The sequence below is a fragment of the Pelodiscus sinensis genome, chromosome 6 (genome assembly GCF_049634645.1).
Source record: "Pelodiscus sinensis isolate JC-2024 chromosome 6, ASM4963464v1, whole genome shotgun sequence".
NCBI classification, from domain to species: domain Eukaryota; kingdom Metazoa; phylum Chordata; order Testudines; family Trionychidae; genus Pelodiscus; species Pelodiscus sinensis.
The window spans coordinates 56,042,473-56,061,705 of NC_134716.1; the positions used below are offsets into that span (position 1 = coordinate 56,042,473).

The window sequence follows — 19,233 nt, forward strand, 5'->3', positions numbered from 1 at the left end:
CCCTGCACTACCTCTGTAGAAGGCAACAAAGAGGGGGTAGGTGGGTCTGTGAAGCCAGCACACATGGAGAGCTGACATTGTTGGCTACCCATGCATATGGGCTCTGCTTGATCCCCTCACCCTCTGTGCCCTCTTTTGAGAGGCATGAGTACTAAGCTATTTATCCATTTTAAATGTAAGTATGCATTAGAAGAGATCATTTTTGAGAGAACACTTTTCCCTATTGAATGATTAATTAATATGTTCCTCAAGAGCAAACAAAGTGTGGTTAGATCAAAGCTGATGATTAAAGAAAGTTGATATCACAGGATTCACTTTCTCCTAAAATTACACACAGGCTAGAAGATTATGAAAAAAGGAAAAATATATTTTTATTCAAAACAGCTCTAGAATCAATGTGTTCAATGACTTGATAACAAAATACTCCATTAGACAGATACAATGATTGTTCCTAAATGAAAATTTGCAGATGATTGTAATCGTCAATCTCTCTTACCTCAAGTTTTCACATTTTTCATGACCAAACAGCGGCATCTTTAGTGGCCTGGTGAGTATGTTACAATATGAAAAAAGTGGTCCCTAGATTAAATGAATCACTTGACAAGGGGACTGTGTGTAATTCTGAAAAATCATCAAGATTAGATTCATTCTTTGAATTCCTAGGCATTTGAAACTTCATTTGCTAAAATGTATTACCACAGGAGAAAATAAACCCTTAACTAATTATATAAGTTCACATTCCTTCATATGACTACCAAAATAACCTATGTACTGAAACTAAGAGTTAAAATACCTCCTCTTCTTTCCATACATATTTGCCAGTATAAATATACTTTATAATTTTACAAATTATAGTATTTATATTAAAGCTTTCAGTCTGCAAATCGTTACGATTTAACATGGCAAAACAGTTATTGTGTTTTGGTTCCATCTTTAAATCCTTTTTGGGGTTATGAATGCCATCTAAAATAAGTGACTGCAAATAATACAAACAACACATTTTATTTAGAAAAATAAACTGAAAACGCTGTTTGTTTGTCTTTTACATTTCTCCATGTAGCATAGATAAATGGCTATAAAAATTATATGTCAAATACATATTACAAATGCCTTTTTTCATTGATATTATTTAGGAGGATACTTTCAATGTCCAACAGGAACATTCTGGGTATACCGTTTAATAGGTTCAATCTATTGGCTGTTACTGTGATATAAAATGAATTTCATTAACAAAAATATTAGATCCCTTTTTAAATCCCCTTTATCATGTTGATGCTTTTTCATATATATATTTATTAATCTTCAGGACTATTTTCTTGTGGGGAGAAATCCTCACTGTATTAATTTTCTTCACCTTTTTTTCTTTTTAATTCCTTTTGGAGCCCCTGCAAGATACAGCTTGTTGTGGTCTAAAATCTCATAGGGCCATCTGTGCAAATGATGGCACACATCATTACCCTGAATGGAAGTGACAGTGCAAATATTAGAAGTGCATTGAAATGCAATCTGTAATACGGATTTTTTTTTTCAGATTCAGGTGGAGAACAGGAGACAACATCCTTTCAAGCATTTGAGCATTAATGATGCTCCAATCTTCTATGGCTTTGAATATGTACAAGGGATGGTAGAGGTCTTCTTTTCCCACAAACAGCAATATTCCTCTGTTGTAGTACATGCATTGCTTTTCCTGTAATCACTCAAGTGCTTCATGTTTCCTTTTGGCTACATATTTAAATTTTTTTTTTGGATGCTGGCTGGACCTCATGATAAATTGATTTATTGTTTATTACTCTAATTGCTCAGTATTGAACTCCTCAAATGTCAGGCTTGGAGACAGTTGTTTCTGTAATGGGGCAAGGTATTTAGTCCTCTTTATTTTTCTTTCCATGTGAGCAAAATTTAAGGCTGTGGCTTTTGTCAGGACTCAGCTCAAAGCTGTCAGATCTGAGGCAGATGATTTGATGTAGATTACACCAGTGATTCGTTGTGCTCTGACTCTAAGGGCTTCCATGCTCCAAGGAGGGTCAGGTTCCTGGTTACTTTCATCAGATCTGGCCTGCAAGAAGTCACAATGACGAATCCAACATCAAAGAAATAACTGACATGCCTCCAAATGTAGATATTCCTTCCAGCCTGAAGGAGCTGTCAAAGAGAAAACAAAACAGAAAACTAAATTTTAAAGACACAGTTAAATAAAAATCCGAATAGGGAAGAGCTTCATTTTTTTTCATTTAAGTACCAGTCCTCATAATTCCAAATTCTTTAAGCACTGGATTGATAAATGGAGTGTTGATACAGACCCACATCCTCAGTGGGTGTAAATGGGTTTAGTTCCAATTATGTCAATGGAATTACACCACTTACACCAACTGAGGACATGACCAAACAGGGGTATATGCAGGTATTTAAATTTGACCCCTTTTGGAGGAGCATCCTCTGTGCTCCTTCCCCCCAAAGGCACTATTTACTTCCCACTATCCCAATCCCAGCAGGAGTTCTCTCTACCCTCCCTCTTGCCCTCTCCCTAGGAAGGAGCTCACTGCCTTTGCAGCCCTGGGCCAGAGACGTTTTGAGCCCCCAACCATTATTGAGGGGCCCAGGCCCCTGCTTGCCACCACATACAAACCCCTGCAATCAATGACAATAATTTAGATGCCCAAAACATAAATGAGAAGCTTTGAAATTCGTGTACTTAGAAGTGTTTACATCTGTAACAGAACGCCCTCTTCAACTATAGTACTTTTTAAAAAAGAAACTCTTAATAAATTAAGAAAAATCAGAAGTAAATCTGTAATCCTTCTTGAAAAGAAAACTTTAAAGTACTTCTAAGAAGTCAAACTGAGCGACTCCTTTGGAAACTTTGGTATGAAGTTGGGGTTTAAAAAAATCTATTACATAATCCATCACTGTAGTCCTTTTTGCCTAGGCTTGTTTGCATTATAATATACTGCTGTACGTCATGAGAAAAACTGATATACTGAAGCAATGCAGTCTGTTTTTACTTCTATGTTTACCTTTGGATCACTGAACCAACTAGAACACTTCCTATCCTATTGATTCTCTAATATTAAAGTTTGATACTAATTCAGCTAGCTTAAGAGGTCCGACTTAATTATTAGTCCTTTTGGTGAAACTGAACCTTACAATGTTCAAAAATTGTTGTTATTGTGTTGAAACGTTTTGCATGAGTAGTCCTTCACAGGAAATTTCAAATATACAAAAGGTAGTTTTATCAGGCCATTTTCCTGTTGTAGGGATTTTTCCCAGGTGTGGTTCCTTCCATGGGAAACAAGCCTAAGGGGGAAAATAGTTCAAGAGAGTTGGAAGTTTTTTAGAGAGACTACTAAAGGCACAAGAGCAAACTATCCCATTTTACAGGAAAAACAGGCAAGAGTTCACAGTGACTCAACTAGGAGACCTCCAATGATCTGAAACCCCAAAGTGAATCCTACAAGTGAAAATTACAAAGAATGAGTATACACAAATAGTTTAAGTACATCGGGACAAAATTAGAAAGGGCAACACACAAAAGAAGATTCTACTACATAGAGACATAAAGGTTAACAAGAAAACATTCTGCAAATACATAAGAAGCAAGAGGAAGACCAAGGACAGGGGACACGAGTAAATTGGGCGAATAAGAAGGGAGAAACAATAAGGCTACGTCTACACTGGCATGATTTTCCGAAAATGCTTTTAACGGAAAAGTTTTCCGTTAAAAGCATTTTCGGAAAAGCACGTCTAGATTGGCAGGATGCTTTTCCGCAAAAGCACTTTTTGTGGAAAAGCGTCCGTGGCCAACCTAAACGCAGTTTTCCGCAAAAAAGCCCCGATTGCCATTTTCGCGATCGGGGCTTTTTTGCAGAAAACATTATTGTGCTGTCTACATTGGCCCTTTTGCGCAAAAGTCTTTCGGAAAAAGACTTTTGCCCGAACAGGAGCAGCATAGTATTTCCGGAAAAGCACTGACAATCTTACATGAGATCGTCAGTGCTTTTCCAGAAATTCAAGCGGCCAGTGTAGACAGCTGGCAAGTTTTCCCACAAAAGCAGATGATTTTGCGGAAAAACTTGCCAGTCTAGACACAGCCTAACAGAAAATGTGGAAATGGCACAAGTGTTGAATGACTTTTTTGAATCAGTTTTCAGAAAAAAAGTTTAGTAGCAATTGCAAATCTAACAAATGCCAGTGAAAATGAGGTAGGAACATGGACTAAAATAGGGAAAGAATGTTTTAAGATTATTTAGACAAGTTAGATGTCTTCAAGTTATCAAAGCCTGATGATATACATTCTATAGTACTCAAGGAGCTGATTGAGAAGATAGCTGCACCATGAATTATTATCCTAGAAAAGACTTGGGAGAGAAGAAAGATTTCAAAGGACAAAAAAAAAAAAAAAAAAAAAGGCAAACAGTGCCAATCTATCCAAAGGGGAATACGGCCAACCTAAAGAATTACAGACCAGTCTGCTTAACTTTAGTACCCAAAAATTAAACACTCAATTTGCAAATACCTAGAAGTTAATACCATGACAAATGACAATCACCATCGATTTGTCAATAATGAATAATATTAAACCAACCTAATGGCTTTCTTTGACAAGGCAACAAGTCTTGTGGATGGGGGGGAAGTAGCAGATCTTGACTTTAATGAGGCTTTTGATACTGTCTCTCACAACCTTTTCATAAACAAACTAGGAAATAAAACCTAGCTGGAATGTATAGGCTGAAATTCAATCAGGACAAATATAAAGTACATCACTTATGAAGGTACAATCAGATCAGTTGCACAAATATAAAAAGGAAATAACTTCCTAGAAAGGAGTACTGTTGAAAGGGCACTCAGGTCATAGTGGATCTCAAGCTAAATTTGAGTTAACAGGATAATATTGTTGCAAAAAATTTAAATAAATAAAAAGCAAACATTATTTTGGGATGTATTACCAAGGTATTGTAAACAAGACATGAGAAATAATTCTTCCTTTATTCCATGCTGATTTGGCCTCAACTGAAGTGTCATTTCCAGTTCTGGATCCCACATTTCAGGAAACATATGGACAAACTGGAGACTATTCATACAAGAATAACAAAAACGTTGCACATTTAGAGAGCGCGCCTATGCTCTAATTTTAGTGTATTGAGCAGTCAGTCAGTGTACTCAGTAACCTCCATCTTGGAATTCTACACTTAAAGAAGGCTGAAAAAAATGCACATTCAACAAGGGATATGAAAGCCAATCTGGGCTCTTCATGGTCCCACATTATCATAAATAATGAAGTTTCTGCAACTGGAACTTAGCTTAAAAGTCTATTATATACGATGTCAGAACAGAAGAATCCCTATCACTTTGTCATAACAGCTGCACTAGTTGGGCATTACTAGAAGTGAAGAAAAAGAAACAAACTAATAACTTACTTTTCTTACTAAAACAAGGACTTAAGACTCAGAATATACATAAGAATATCTGTAATATTCCAGTTTCATGCCATCATTTCCTTCACTGTAACCATATTTTAAACTTTGTAGCAGATCTTGGTTCTTGCTCCAATTTTTGCAGCCTTCCAGTCCACAAACAAGAAAATAAAACACTGTTACTGTGCTGCAGTTTCTGAGCTGGGTTTTGTCCCCACCGTGGACCTAGCAATCAAAAGCAAGAAGTGACTGTTAATCTCTATTCACCACGTGACCGGGTGGTGTGGATGGAGAAAGGCTTGTGTGGGCACAAACAAACAGAAACAGTCATTTCCCTATGAATCTGGTATCCAGGGGGGTCAGTCACTTCACTTCTACTGAAAGACAAAGCAAGGCCACACCTGCAACATAATCATTCTGTCAGGTACTAGAGAAAAAAAGTCAGCTAGCAATTCACTGTTGGCTTAATGCAGGTGTATATAACATAGGAATTGCCATATCAGATCAGAGCAGTGGCTCATGTATTTTGCCCCTCACAGAAATACTATATTGGACAATTACGGTATAACTTGTCATTAGGAAAGTTCCATCCTAGTCCTAGATAGTTAGTACTGAAAGTTTAAATTGCATATAAAATCCTATCTCATAGAAATATGTCACTCTTTTTCAGTTCATGAAATTTTTGGCCTGAAAAAACTGAACCAATAAGTTCCTCAGGCTACTACTACATTATGGAAAAAAACCGTGCAGTGGTACCAAAGTTTTTGGATTGTGCAGCAAGATGGAAATTCTACAATCAGTACATCTACATTTAATTGTAAATGGTATAATCAATTCAATACAAACATGAATAATATTATCAATATTGTCTGTCAGAATGTCCTTCCTCAAACAGAACAACAATGAATTCCCTTATGAGTGATATCAAAATCACTTTCTTCTTTTTCCCCCCAACATGTAGTTTCTCAATATTACTAAATTCATATCCATGTGAAACATGAAAGGTTTATTTGTATTCTCCTAGAAGCATGTGTTATCTTGGATGTTAACCTCCACTGCATGATTCATTTCCAGGGCACAGATGAATACTTTTGTACTGTCACATAATGTCTAAAAATTGGTCTTTTGTATTCTAACATGGGCTCTCCCATAGAAAACATAGTTTTGCAATGTTCTGAAACACACAGAAACCAGGTAAAGAGAACATCCCTGCTTTATTAAAAAAACACACACAAATTGAAAGCTATTAACATCTTTCAGTTAACAGATTTCCTACCAAGCTGTTGAGTAGAGTGTTGTATAGATAGCTTTTAATAAGGTATTGTAATGTGAGAGAAAAACACATAAGGGCACTAAGGGTATGTCTACAAAGTAGCGTTATTTTTGAATAACAGAGCATGCCTACATAGCAAGCCATTATTTCAAAATAATGGTGAGCTGGAGTACTTCTTACTCCTCCTCATTTCAGGAGGAGTTAGTAAAGTTGAATGAGGAGTATTCTTCCATTGACTTCTTGTTGTGTAGACAGAGCCAAAAGTCGAATTATGCTAATTTGACTTCAGCTACGCAATTGATGTAGCTGAAATTGTATAGCTTAATTTGACTTTTGCCCTGCTATGTAGAAGTGCCCTAAGTAAATATTTATTTAAATAGTAAATGAACACTAATTTAAAGGGTAGTATAAACACTCACTTCTGTTTAACGATGGACTACAGGATATTTACTCAGGTCTCCAACTTACAGTATTAAAATCCCCACTGGTACTCTCAGACTGCATTTCCAGGTCACTTAAGACACATACAATGTAATATGGATTTAAAATTATACACTGAACCCACATATGAAATAGTTATATGTTATTTAGGTTGGTAGAACTAAAATTTTTTTGTTGATGAAAAATGCAGATTCCATAACAGAAATGTTTTATGAATTTATGTTAGCGTCACTGAATTGTTTATGATCAAATAAAAATATTCAGAAAAAGTCAAGTGTTTTACTTCAACATTATTAAAGGGAAACATTTCAATTGCACATTTTAATTGCACAATTCCTTTTGCCCTTTTTACCTCACTGGAAACAAGCTGGAGTTCCAACAAATTTACAACTTAAGGCAAATACTTCAGCTAATAACAAGCACTTTCCTATCTACAATACCTTTAAGCACCATAGTGTATTGAGTAAGGTGAAAAAAATCCCCGGGCTTCTGCCAATTGTCTCTAGGAGTGAAAAAATTCCTTCCTGACCACCAAATGGGTGATCATCTGTCAGGGTATGTCTACACTACCCCCCCTAGTTCGAACTAGGGGGGTAATGTATGCATACCGAACTTGCTAATGAAGCCCGGGATTTGAATTTCCCGGGCTTCATTAGCATAAAGCCGGCTCCGCCATTTTTAAAAGCCGGCATGTTCGAACCCCGTGCCGCGCGGCTACACGCGGCACGGGCTAGATAGATCGGAATGGCTACATAGTTCGAACTATCTGTACGCCTCGTTCCAGATAGATCGGAATGGCTACATAGTTCGAACTATCTAGCCCGTGCCGCGTGTAGCCGCGCGGCACGGGGTTCGAACATGCCGGCTTTTAAAAATGGCGGAGCCGGCTTTATGCTAATGAAGCCCGGGAAATTCAAATCCCGGGCTTCATTAGCAAGTTCGGTATGCATACATTACCCCCCTAGTTCGAACTAGGGGGGTAGTGTAGACATACCCTCAGGTTGGTGTCCCATTCCTAGTTCAGGGTGGGGCTTCTGGAACAGAGTTGAAAGAGGGTACACATGGCCTTTGCTCCAGATTAAATCCTGGGGAACTCAGGAATGTTGCTCAATCAGCCCCCGTACATACATATCTGGCCATTGAGTGCCACAGGCTCCGGAAAGGAGGCTGTACCTGGTATCCTTTGGTAAGTGCTTCCTTCCCTTATTGCTGGGATTTTGCTCCTTTGCTACTGGCCCAGGAAGGTTCCCTCAAACTTTATAAACTATTATTAATAAATCCATGTTCAGCAGTGTGTGACTATGTTCAAAGGTTTGTGTCCCAGGCCAAACCAAAGCTAACGTTCACATTTCAGCAAAACAGAATGTTAACACCTCTCCTCACCACCTTTGTGTAAAGCAATTGTTATGTTATTCAAGCTACCCTCCTTTCAGAATATGCGTTTACTTCTAGTAATTTTCCAGTAGTAATTACTCAGGGAAATCATCAGCCTGACCTATTAAACCTGTAAATAAATCAGTTTACCAACATGAAATCAATTAGAATCCACACTATCTTCGTTAAAAATGCTTTTGCCTATAACCTTGAACTAAATGTCTCAAAATCTAAAATTAGCTCTTGTTAATAATGTTGACTGGTTTCCTTTATTCACTGTAATTAATAATTTTTACAGTTAGATCACACTTATTATCACTGCATGCACAATAGCACTGCTCTTACTCTAATTGTCCTTGGTTTTATTTTACCACAGCACTGACGATTCTAGAGCTTTTTCAGGAAATTCAGATATTCTCAGAGAGCTATACTAATTTACGCCAATTGAGAATCTGGCTCATTGGCTTTAATGAGTTCAAAAACATATGAAGAAAGGATTAGTACAATACAATAGATATCTGAAGACTACTGTTTAAATGATGTACTTGTACAAGTTTACCATCTAAACATGCATTTGCATAACAAAATGGGGCCCCATCAGGATTTGAGCCCCTAAGTGATACTTTAGTATAAATACTTTATATTAAGTACAACTATTTTTGGCAATAGGAGAATACAACACACATAAGGAACTTTCGCAGGAAGGAGTGTGCCTGGCCAACATTAAAGATATAACTATGATAAAATGTCTTGCTTATTTTCCAACTCTTGCAGAAACCAAATCACTTCATATGTGCTTACAACTGGAACAACAGTATAAAGGCCAGTCAGAAACTTTTCTTAATATCCTACTATGCATTTTAAGCCACTATATTAATCAACCATTCCACAAATATAGAGGCCCATTTTTCTCTTAATGTTTGTTCTTCAGTTCTTTCTACAAATTTAGGAATTTAGTACATTTTATGACCATTTACGGTACATGCATGAAACTTCTTCCAAAAATAGCTGCATGATTTTTCTTACAAACATCAAATATTACAATTATTAATTCAGTTGCAGAAATACTGATAAAATAATTCAACCATGTCCTTGAGGAATTACATTGCCTTGCCACCTACATTTCTCAGTCTCTGCAACAAGTGATCAAATGATCTATTAGACGTATGATACTGATACATGAACCACTGAAATCACTGGACCACAAACATTAAAATGTCATTAATTTTAAATCTTACTGAATGTGAAATGTATCCCCATGATCAGACCCAAATAGATCACACCAAGATTTACATATCAATGGAGAACTTAAGTGGTATTCAAATGGTGCATAGATCTTGTGATGGGGAGAAGTAGTTTTTTCTACATTTTTTTCTTAAATCACACCAATTTACTTGTTTGCTAATGTGAAAATTTCACATAACTATTTTTCTTTGAAAAGTTCTAGTGAGAAAAATGATCAGCAATTGAGGGCTAAATTCACAGCTGGGGTAGCTGTTCTACTTTCAGTAAGTTCAGTTTGAGTTTAGCACTGCTCCCCACCAGGGACATAAGGCCAATCTGTAGATTTATTTAAAAATATATGAATGTATTTAGTAAGTGTGGGAGTCAAGAAAGTTATCCACACAAAGTTTCAAGGTTTTGCTAAGCAATCATGAGGCTATAGTCAAAATGTGCTAATTCATACCACATAACATGCCACACTGAAACTGTTACCAAGATAAACCAATATTTACAGATGCCATCCAGGACTAGTTACACATGAAAGAGGAACCTGCAAAAAGAATTACATTACATATATCTAAGAGATGCTGTTTTTATTGTTGTTTTTACTTAAAATAAGGGATTGTTATGATGGCTAACTTCAAATAAAGTGTTTGTTTCAATACTATAAAGTATTCATGAATTCAATTGCCTTCATGAGAAAATCAGAGAGTTCTGTAACAGTGGTAGAACGGGTGCCAGTTCAGGTGCCTCACTGAACAGTGACAAATGTACAGCTGAAAACCAATCTGGCTCATCTGTGTCTTAGCATTTTTTCAAGTAAGTGTTAGTTTTATAGAAATATATTTAGTGTTTGACTTTATGAAATTCTTGAATATTGCTCCATGCGTTAACCTCACTTACAATGCCTATATCCCACTGTGTAAAGTACAAAATGTAAGTATTTGATTTGTTACTATAAAGGTGTTTGCTTTGTAACCGGAAACCTCCACAGTTAGGAGAGATGCATTAACTAAGCATGAAATACTAGTTGATTAAATCAGGTGTTGTCTCCTGACAAACTAAAGAAAGCATATAGCCACTGGTCAAACCATTGTGGAACACCAAGGAAAAAAAGATTTTGTTGATTTCTCCCCTCCACCGCCCCACATTCATTAAGAGGGTATCTGCACAAATATCTTTGTCCTATCATAGTTCTAACCTAGCCTATCTTTGTCCTATCATACCCCAGAGCTCTGGGGTAAAGAAACAAAAGTCCCTGACCTGAAACATCTGTATCAGTATGCTTTTTGGATTTTAAGTGGGCAATATAAGTGTAAGGAAGAGATCCCCAAATTACTACCATCTTTTAGCGACTATAACCCACAGGTTATATTCATTTTCACAAACCCTGCACCCTCCTCTCCCCCCACGGGGTATACTCGTGTGCGGGGTATACTTTTTTTTTTTTTTTTTTTTTTTTACAAAAAGTACCAGGAAGGAGCCCGGAGCCCTGTCCCGGGCGGTGGGTGGCCTGCACCACAGATCGCCGCAACTCCCTCCCCCAGCCTCTTTTGTACCCCGCTTGCAACCTCACTGTGCCCTCTTGCAGCCCCCTGGCCCTGCTCACCAGTGCACAGGAGCGGGGCTGGGGTATGGTGCTCCTGCGATCCAGCCGGGCGCCCTCCCCTGCCTGCAGCCGTCGCCGCCGCACGCCAGCCCCGCTGCACACTCGCTTGTTGCTCCGGGCCGGCGCCTGTCCCACCACCCCGAGCCATGCCCTGGCCCAGGAGCAACAAGTGAGAGTGCAGCGGGGCCGGCGTGTGGTGGCTACAGGCAGGGGAGGGTGCCCAGCTGGATCACGCAGGAGCAACAAGCTAGCACATGGTGGGGCTGGCGTGCGGTGGCGGTGGCTGCACGCAGGGGAGGGCACCCGACTGGATCGCTCCCCCGCCCGGAGGCTGGCAGCTGCACAGGAACTGAGGCTGTTTTACTGAAACAGCAAAAACCATGGGGTATATTTGGGTGCGGGGTATAACTGGATGCGGGGTATATTCGCTAAAATACGGTAGCTAAGTTAACACTAGAAGACACATAGAATTTGCATATTACAGAGCTTCTCTTACCCATGAGTTAAGACTAACTCATTTGTAAGTTCATGATTACCTGTTTTAACCGTATAAATAACTCATTTCTTATTCCTACTTAATAAATCTTTAGTTAATTACAGGACTGGCTACAAGAACTGTCTTCAGTGAGAGAACTAATGTACAACTCAGCAAATGTAAGTGACTGGTTCTTTGGGACTGAAAGAAACCTGAATAATGATGTGATTTTTGGTATGAGAGACCATCTATCACAAAGGCAGACTTACCTGGGTGGCAAGATAGCCTGAAGTGCCCAAGGGGAACTGTCCATGACTTCATGTTTAGACTGTTACAGTGTTGAAAGAGTTCACACTTAATACCTGGTTGTCGAAATTTAATTATAGAACATACAACAATTTGTGGTCTGGGCCTTCATTTTTAACAGTCTGCCTTGAGTTTGGCACTCATACTGATAAGCCACTCCAGAGGGCTTGACAAATTTAGTAAACATCAAAACCCAAATTCACTGGTACTAATGCCCCCTTTTGACCAAGTCACCAAAGTTCAGGGCCCTATGGATATGACAGCTGGGAGCAGAAGTTGGTGTTAGGTATTTATTTGATGCAGTTGTGTTTATTTATAAAGAACATACCAAGTTCTGTCTCAACACAAAAGGAATCAAATAGGAAGAAACAGCCCTTTTTGCTCACAGCACCAATGTATTATGTTGCATATCTTGGGCGGAGCAACCCTTCTGCAGAGAATTGGTCAGCACCAGAGAAGGCTGCCTGTAGCTCTGAGATGTGACTGTGAAAAGAAATTCTGGTTATCTGTGGCAAGTACTGTATGAGTATTCTCTTCGTAGCTTGTGCACGTGGCTCAAGAACCTCTGTCCATATTGTTTCCACGGTCAGTCACCATTTTTTCAGCTGCTCCTTCACAGGTGCTCTGTCTTTCTCTGGTTATGTCTACAACACAACTGCTAGAGCAACATAGCTATAGCCCTGCTGTTTCCCACATCACCAGAAGGGAGAATTATATCAGTGTAGGCAATCCGCGTCTCAAAGAGATGCCAACAGGATCAGTGGAGTAATGCTTCCACTGACCAAGCTACAATGACGCTGGGGGCTAAGTCAACCTAACTACAGCAGTCAGGAAGCAAAATTTCACAGCCTTGAGAAACATAGCTAGGTCAACCTAAGTTTTAGGTGTAGATCAGTCTTTGCTCATTTTTGTCTGTTCCATCTTCCCACGTGCACCTATGTAAAAACAATACCCAGACAAAAGCCTTTTTTGGCAGGTTTACATACTCATACTTTTTGTCTTAGTTAGCAGGGCTGGCAGCTAAGTGCTCAGCCCGGGCCATTGCCACAGGGGGTGCAGCCTCGGATAGGGTTGGAGACACGTATGCTTAGCCTTATGTTGACTGAAGGGTGAGCTCACACATAGCTATCTCAGTGGTGTTTTAATTCAGCCCATAACATGGGTTCACCCAGATCATGACAGTACCTGCCACAGATAACCAGAATTTCCTTTCACAGGCACATCTCAGAGTTAAAGGTAGCCTTATCTGGTGCTGACCAATCCTTTGAAGAGAGGATGTTCTCCTAAGACACACAATAGAGCACAATGAATATATTAATTGGGAATGCATCTGCTATTAAAGTTTTCATTTTATTTTCAGATCCTTAAAATGACTCAATTTGTTTGGAAACAGTTCTTAACAGAAAACATCTTCCATCTGACAAGTGATACCTTTTCTTGTTCAGCCTGGAGCCAGGCTGCATAGAGGAGAACTGAACTGGCAGCCCTCCACTTGCCTATTTTTAAAAGATGTGTGTGGGTATACAGAGCTGTGTATGAAATAATGTAGTTAACCATTATTTCTGCCTATTTTGACATTTAGAGGTCTGTCGTCTATTTCATATCACTCTGCCATGCTTCAAGCAACTGAACAGCTTTGTAAGACTACACCAACCTTCCATACCAGCTTTCAAGCCGATAAAATTTAGCAAAACATCAGAAGATGTTTGTAAAATTCTTTGGCTCTCCCTGTTTACAGATTTCCCTATTGAGGGATGAAATAATTTATGTTTCCAACTGACAAACAACACTTTCTTTGTTAGCAAATGTTTTTTTACAGGAATCAACATCTTCCTTTATCTTCTGCCACAAATATTTTGCCACTGAGGATTAAATATGAATTCGGCTGCCAGTACTGATATGGGGATTCCTGGAGTAACACTACTTTTGCATTAAACTATTACCCCCAAACATGCTAATGTGACAGGAAAGTAAAAATCACAATGACTTTTTGTACTGGATATGTAATGAAACAATGCTGCAACACTGAATAAAAGAGACAGGTACCAAAGCCATATGCTCACAAACATTTTCCCATAAAAATAATTGTTCTGATTCTACAGTGAGCTCTGGCTGCTTTATATCACTTTGATTGTGCAAAATAGTCCTTATGCTAGTGGATTTGGCCACTGAAGTGTCCTGCCTCTTCCAAAAGAAATCCTCAGGTGCTGGAGAACTAATGGAATGGTTTACAAGTAGTCTCTCCTCCCAGGTGCTGACACAGGAAGTAAGGATGACAAAAGGGGGTCATGTCCAGGTCTCCTTCATGCGAATCTTATCCTCAGCACATCAATGCTATTGGTAGCTGAGCCTTCTAACTTGCAGCAGGGAGCAAGCCAGCAATTGGCAGGCTTACAGGATGAAGATCAATAAAACAGACCGAGATGCCTTTTTACTTCTTGCTCCAGATTTGTGCTCAGCTCTTCTCAGGCTGACTGTGGGTCATTTGTATATAAAGGATTTATTACTATTATTATTGTTCTATTATATTCTGATACTCTGCATTATATTTTTATTGGATGAGGGCTCATGCTGCAAGAACCTGATCTGCATCCAAAGTTCACACCCCAATATCACTGGCTTGGTGTGCTCCATGGTGAAGGCACAGGTTGTTTATAATATTCAAAAAATTTTAAATTTGGCTTGAGTTTGGATTTTGAACTCTTCCTCTCCCAAAGTTTAGGGATGTTCAGTCCAGCACCATCTCTTTCTCTCTTCTGTTTTTTTTAAACAACTGGCTATCTAGGACCTGCATTGAATTTACTGGCTCTAAATATATCAGGAAAATGAAGCTCTTCACTAACTATGTTGGCACAGCATCTGCCTGCTATACTGCAATCCTGGAGGATAGTACTTTATTTTGGAAACACCTGGGTATTATTGCTTTCTTCAAATAAGATCCTGTAGGCCTCTAAAAATGAGTACCCCCATTCTAATCTTGCTGTTTCTCTAATAAAGTTGCACTAATGCCTGTGTGAGAAAAGGAACAGCCTTACAAGTGTTCATTGATGGAGACACAAATCTTACGCTTTTTTTTTCTACAGCTTTGAAACATATGATATCAAGCATTGATTAAAACAGTGCAGTTCTACAAAAGACTGATTTTTTCCCAAACCACATGGGTAAGCAAAACACAGTTCAAAATGCCAGAATACCTTCTTGAAGGTACATCCTAGATTGCTTACCTGTTTGTCTAACCTCAATATTTATTAAAGAGAACAGTAAGTAATCAAGTAGATCACTGGAACTTTATTGTACTTCATTTTACAATTATTAGATGAGAACAAATGGTTCTTCACAGCTCCTGTTGTTAGGTGAAAGGCAACATCACATTCCTGTCCATGCCATGGTAGCTGCTGGCCAATGGCAGCTCTCTCTGCTGGAGCTACCATGGGTTAACTCCTAGTCCTTCTTTCAAATGGTGGGACGGGTGGGTTGATGAGAATTCACCTACAGAAGAGCAGCAGTGGGTGAAAATAAAATTTATTGAACCACTGCAAATTTGGGTATCAGCCCAGCACCAGAAAAAAAGGTTACGTTCACAGAGAGATCTGGGCATGTTTATAAGGCCTAAGAGCTGTCTGATGACAAGGCTATGACCTAGGAAGTGTTGGCTTGCTATTGATCGAAAAGGATTGAAAAGCTGTTGATGGCCAAGGGTGACTGGGGCCTTAATCCCCATCCTCCTTTTTCCCCTATTTCCAGGACCAGTTGCCCTTATAAGCTATCTTAAGATTTAATAAAGTTGCAGCCACTTGGCCAAAAAAAGATAAGTCTCCATACTCTTTTGCCCCTGTCATTCACAGTGGTCCATATGTGATTTCTCGGAATGTATGTAATTCCTTATATTGCTTTTTAAATCAAGCAACTTGCCCTTTACTGAAAATTGCACATCTCCAGACCACCATACTAACATATTCAGCAACTAGCCATAATCACAAAGAGGAATATGTCAGAAATATATGTATGTCACTACTGATATAGGCAGCAAGCCTTGTTCTTTTTTTGTTAATGAAAGCTATATGCTCACTGTATATTTATGGCCAAGAGCCTTCAGCACCTGCAGGGGAAGTTTGTGATAAATCAGAAACTAAGTTCTGGAATAGTGTCTTTATAGCACTTTTCTATTCAGCTATCAAAAAGTTTGTTTATGGGCTTTGTCTACATTGCAGAGTTTTTGTGCAAATGTCTTGTGCAAAAGCGCATCCAGACCTCAAAGCTCATCGCAAAAGCGATATGCTTTTGCGCAAAAGAGCGTCCACACTGCACGGACATTCTTTCACATGAAAGCACTGATGGCCATTCACAGAATGGCCATCAGAGCACCTGTGCTTTTTCCAATTGGGGTTTCTTGTGCAAAAACTCCTCCCAAGAGCCCACACCTGCCTTTTTGCACAAGAGCTGTAGCACAAAAAGGAGTTATTCCTTAGGGGAAGAGGAATAGCTCTATCCGCAAAAGCCCTCTGTTCTGTCGAGTTTCTTGCGCAAAAACCCTCGAGGTGTGGATGCACCGCCTTTTTATGCGCAAAAAACTTGTAGTGTAGACATACCCATATAGTTACGGAAAATGAATTTTGTGCATTCATTTTGATGACTAAATTAATATTGTTTCAAGAAAAAGTAGTGAATCGTTTTTCAGTGCCCAGTCACTTTATCCACAAAAGACAGCTGAGCATCAGAAGTAACATCTTGTTTGGATTATGGTAATGTCTGTTAGACTTGAATGGAATTTTTTGGCAGGGCAGATTCTTTCCTTCCACCCTGTTACCAAAATTATTTAGCCAAGAGACTCCTCATTTATTCTAAAACCAGCCATTTCCCCAGCACCCTTTATACTGAAATACAGCTTTTAATGTGTGTAAGACTTTGTTCTTGGCACAGTATTTTTCTAAGGTTTGTAAAATTAATAAGCAATTGATATAACAATTAATAGAAAGAGGTCCACATTTCTGACACACTTGTGTAAACTGACAAGTGCAAACTGCGTGTAAAAGAAAATTGTAGGGTAAGAATGAATCAAACTAATTGAGGGAAGGTTATGCTTGTGGCAACAATCCAAGACACATATAATACTCAGCAGTGAATTATATTTCTAGAACAGTTCATGCTGATGGTTGTATTGATGGAGTGCCTAAATATATAATCCCTATCCTGTATTTGTAATGAATAAAACCAGTGGGTTAGTAAATTTGGTTGACTATGATTATTTGACATCTTTTGATAAACAAACCAAATCTGCAAGTAATACAGGCAGTCCCCGACTTACACGGATCCGACTTATGTCAGATCCGCACTTACGAACGGGGCTTTTCTCGCCCCAGAGCTCACGGGCGGTGGTCGCCACCCGTGTCCTCCGGGGCGAGAAAAGCTTCTCCCGGTCTCCCTGGTCTGCTGCGGGGGTTCAGCTAAGCCACTGGACCCCCCAGCAGACCAGGGACACCCGAGCAAAGCCGCCACCTGGGCGGCTTTACTCGTTTGCCTGGGAGCAAAGCCGCCCAGGCAGCGGGACCCCCGCCGCCTGGGCAGCTTTGCTCCTGTCCCCCTGGTCTGCTGGGGGGGGTCCAGCAAAGCCGCTGGACCCCCCAGCAGACCGGGGACACCCGAGCAAAGCCGCCGCCTGGGCGGATTTGCTCGTTTTCCCGGGAGCAAAGCCGCCCAGGCGGCGGGACCCCCGCCGCCTGGGCAGCTTTGCTCCTGTCCCCCTGGTCTGCTTGGGAGGTCCAGCAAAGTCGTTGGACCCCCCCCAGCAGACCAGGGGGACAGGAGCAAAGCTGCCCAGGCAGCAGGGGTCCCGCCGCCTGGGCGGCTTTGCTCCTGGGCAAACGAGCAAAGCCGCCCAGGCGGCGGCTTTGCTCGGGTGTCCCCGGTCTGCTGGGGGAGGGGGTCCAGTGGCTTTGCTGGACCCCCCCAGCAGACCAGGGAGACAGGAGCAAAGCCACACGGGCGGCGGGGTACCTCCGCCTGTGCGGCTTTGCTCAGGTCTCCCTGGTGTGCTGGGGGGGACTCCCTCCAGCACCCCAGGGAGACAGGAGCAAAGCCGCACGGGCAGCGGGGTCCCTCCACCTGTGCAGCTTTGCTCGGATCTCCCTGGTCTGCTGGGAGGGGAGGGGAGGGGGCCCCCCCTCCCCCAGCAGACCAGGCTTTTGTTGCGGGACACCTCGGGTAGAGCAGCTGGGGTGCTGCCGGGTTGGTCCTGTGGGAACCTACCGGGCAGCGCCCCAGCTGTTCTGTCCCAGGCTCCAGATTCAGCAGCTGTTGAAACTGATCAGGCTGATTCCAGGAAGCAGGGGGCAGAGCAACTCTGCCTCCGGCTTCCTGTAGTCAGCCCCTGGTCAGTTTCAGTGGCAGCAGCTGAATCTGGAGCCAGTTCCGACTTACATACAAATTCAACTTAAGAACAAACCTATAGTGCCTATCTTGTACGTAACCCGGGGACTGCCTGTAACTGCTTCCTCTCTAGCTCGTTGTTGGGAGTTTCAAACTGGACAACATACAAATAATATAAAAGTTGAAATTAAAAAAAATCCACTAATCTCTTCTCAGTGCCCCATGGGGAAGGTTATTTAGGGGACACAATTTCACCTTCGTCAAATTACCTTGTGCATACATTGTCCTCTCCACATCACAATTATGATTTGTTTTGTAATGGTGAATATGGTAATGGAGAACAATAGATTTAATTAGTGCACTCAACTGACAAAACATTACTGGGCAGTGCTCAGCAACAACAAAGCACAGTGGGGAGGTACTGTGTTCTCAAAAGCCTAGACCAGAATTCTATCAGACAGAGCTACACAAGACGGACAAAGGTATGGGAAATACTCTGTCAAATACAGAAAGACTCCGACTAAAGATCTTGGAGAGACAATTAAGGATAAGGATCTGGTGATACCAATGGTAGCTGTGAGCCATAACCCACACAATTACTGTGTTTCACAGTTGAGAGAAAATTAATTTTAAATCTGATCCAGTTAATATTACACTATTCCCTCAGCTAAATCCCAGCCCTGCTCAAGTAAATTAGATTTTTGCCATTCCTACAGTTAGAACCATGATTTCAACCCTGACTTTTTCTACTGTG

General features: G+C 40.4%; 1 protein-coding gene across 4 annotated transcripts in view; it reads right to left on the reverse strand.

Moving 5' to 3' along the window:
- Positions 1 to 353: 353 nt before the first annotated feature.
- PRR16 (proline rich 16) overlaps positions 354 to 19,233 on the reverse strand; it is a 234,536-nt gene continuing 215,656 nt past the window's right edge. For all 4 annotated transcript variants that reach the window (XM_006128883.4, XM_006128884.4, XM_025187639.2 and 1 more), the window contains one exon: positions 354 to 2,142. The gene's annotated coding sequence lies outside the window, so the exon portion shown is untranslated. The remainder of the gene's footprint in view (positions 2,143 to 19,233) is intronic.